General features: G+C 46.4%; 1 long non-coding RNA gene across 1 annotated transcript in view; it reads right to left on the bottom strand.

Annotated features, from left to right (window-relative positions):
• Positions 1 to 245: 245 nt before the first annotated feature.
• LOC132019533 (uncharacterized) overlaps positions 246 to 2,718 on the bottom strand; it is a 3,916-nt gene continuing 1,443 nt past the window's right edge. The window contains exon 2 of the long non-coding RNA XR_009404798.1: positions 246 to 396. This is a non-coding gene — a long non-coding RNA (uncharacterized LOC132019533). The remainder of the gene's footprint in view (positions 397 to 2,718) is intronic.

Below are 2,718 nucleotides of genomic sequence, written 5' to 3'. Positions count from 1 at the left end.
TTGGAAGGAAAATGATGACTTTCTTCTCTCTCTTCCTCCTTTTCCTTACTGAGCCCCTAATCTAGGGGTAGAGCTGTGGATAAATCCTCAATTAATCAATACTAAGAGCTAAGTACTGGGGATGACAGGTGGAAATACCATTGGCTTTACAACTCAGAAGGGCACTGGATTTGGTGGGAGGGGGGGCAGGGGTCCAGAGATGGTATTTGTTATCTATTTCTGAGTAACAAATTAACAAAAGTGTAGCTGCTTAAAACAACAAACGTTTATTATCTCATGGTTTCTCTGGGTCAGGAATCCAGGCGTGGCTTAACTGGCTGCCTCAAGGGTAGAAGGTCTTCGGGGACTCCTCAGGTAACGCTGACCCCTGGGCCACCAGCTCATCTGAAGGCTCAGCTGGGGGAGGAGCAGATAGATGCCAAGCTCACTCATGTGGTTGTTGACAGGATTCAGTTCCCCACAGGTTTTTGGCTGGAGGCCTCCCTCTGTTCCTTGTTACACGGCCCTCACCTCTTTACAGCGTAGTGTGCAACATGGCAGCTTCTGCCACATTCTAAGTGTTGCCTAGAGATATTAGAAGTTGAGATCTGGGGGCGCCTGGGTGGCTCAGTTGGTTGAACGACTGCCTTCAGCTCAGGTCATGATCCCGGACTTCCAGGATCGAGTCCTGCATCGGGCTCCCGGCTCTTTGGGGAGTCTGCTTCTCCCTCTGACTTTCTCCTCTCTCATGCTCTCTCTCACTCATTCTCTCATGAATAAATAAATAAAAGCTTTAAAAAAAAAAAAAAAGAAGAAGAAGAAGAAGTTGAGATCTGTTAGAACTAGGGACTGATTATTGTCTGTCTTCCCCTTCTAGAATGTCAGTTGTCAGAGGGCAGGGATTTTTGTAGTCTCTGGTATTCCCAGTTCCCAGAATAGTGACTTTAAATGAATGAATGGGGTTATCCCCACAGTTCTGGCTTGACTAACATAGTAGAGCCTTTCTCTGAGATACAAAACACAAAGAACAGGGATGCCTGGCCAGCTCAGTAGGAAGAGCATGTGACTCTTGATCTTGGGGTCGTGGGTTTGAGCCCCATGTTTTCGTTGAGTGTAGAGGTTACTAAAACTAAAGACAAACCCACAAAGAACAAACACGGCTAGGAATGTAATATTTGAGAAACACTGAGTCTGAGGTGCTTTATGGGATACCTAAGAGTAAAAATGTCCAGTAGGCAGTTGAAATGTGGGCATCTGGAGGCTTCCTGGAAAAACAGTAAGTGCTGAGGATCTGAGAGTCACAGCGCCTAAGGCGAGCTGTGGGAGTGGACAGTATGGCCTGGGGGCTGATACCTCCAGTTTCCAGGGCCCTATATAGCAGAGGGTTTCGAAAGACAGCATAGCAAGAAAGCTCAAAACATGCTGCCTAAGGGATAAAAATAGGAATCTTGGAAAACCAGAGAGGACACAGGGCGGTGACAGCAATGGCATCATCCAGCAGGAGTATTAGGTAAGGAAGGACTGAAGAGCTAAGGAAGCTCAAGCCCCCAGTGGGTGGGGAGGGAGGCAAAAAGAATGTTTCCAGAAATGCAAAGCTTTATTTAACATTTTAGAAGTTAAAACTGCCATAGGGGCGCCTGGGTGGCTCAGTGGGTTAAGCCTCTGCTTTCAGCTCAGGTCATGATCTCGGGGTCCTGGGATTGAGCCCCACATCAGGCTCTCTGCTCGGCGGGGAGCCTGCTTCCCCCTCTCGCTCTTCCTGCCTCTCTGCCTACTTGTGATCTGTGTCAAATAAATAAATCTTTAAAAAAAAAAACAAAAACCTGCCATTTCCAGGGGTGCCTGGGTGGCTCATTCCTCAGTTATTTGCCTCCAGCTTGGGTCATGGTCCCAGGGTCCTGGGATGGAGCCCCACATCGAGCTCTCTCCTCAGTGGGAAGCCTGCTTCTCCCTCTCCTACTCCCCCTGCTTGTATTCCCTTTTGCTATCTCTGTCAAATAAATAAAATCTTTAAAAAACAAAAAACAACCCCCCCCGCCATTTCCAAATTTCATCATTTCATTAAAAGACAAAAAAAAAAAAAAAGACAAACAAAATAGATAAGCATTTGAACATCAGTCCCCTTCATAGCAGTAATTCAGAATCACTAGGGAGGCTTTTCAAAAAGACCAGCTTCAGATACCAGTCCTAAAAAATTAGTCTCCTAAGAGGGAGAGAGGGAAAAGTGTAATTTATTTATTTATAAAGATTTTATTTATTTATTTGACAGAGATCACAAGTAGGCAGAGAGGGGGGGGGAAGGAGGCTCCCTGCTGAGCAGAGAGCCCGATGCAGCTTGATCCCACACCACCAGGATCATGACCTGAGCCGAAGGCAGAGGCTTTAACTCACTGAGTCACCCAGGTGCCCCAAAAGTGTAATTTTTTTAAAGCCACCAAGTAATTTTAAAGTGTGACAAGGTTTTGAAATCATTCAATGAAATCTCTAAGAATTCCTGGTTCATATTTGGTTTGAGCCTTTTTAGAAACATTCAAGTGGAAGAAAAATTCAGAGGGGCACCTGGGTGGCTCAGTGGGTTAAGCCTCTGCCTTCGGCGGAGGTCATGATCCCAGGGTCCTGAGACTGAGCCCCCCACATCAGGCTCTCTGCTCAGCAGGGAGCCGGCTGACCCCCCCCCCCTCTGCAGGCCTCTCTGCTTGTGATCTCTTTCAAATAAATAAATAAAATCTTAAAAAAAAA

Source organism: Mustela nigripes, chromosome 6, assembly GCF_022355385.1.
Source record: "Mustela nigripes isolate SB6536 chromosome 6, MUSNIG.SB6536, whole genome shotgun sequence".
Classification (NCBI taxonomy): domain Eukaryota; kingdom Metazoa; phylum Chordata; class Mammalia; order Carnivora; family Mustelidae; genus Mustela; species Mustela nigripes.
This window is presented reverse-complemented; position numbering and strand designations above follow the sequence as displayed.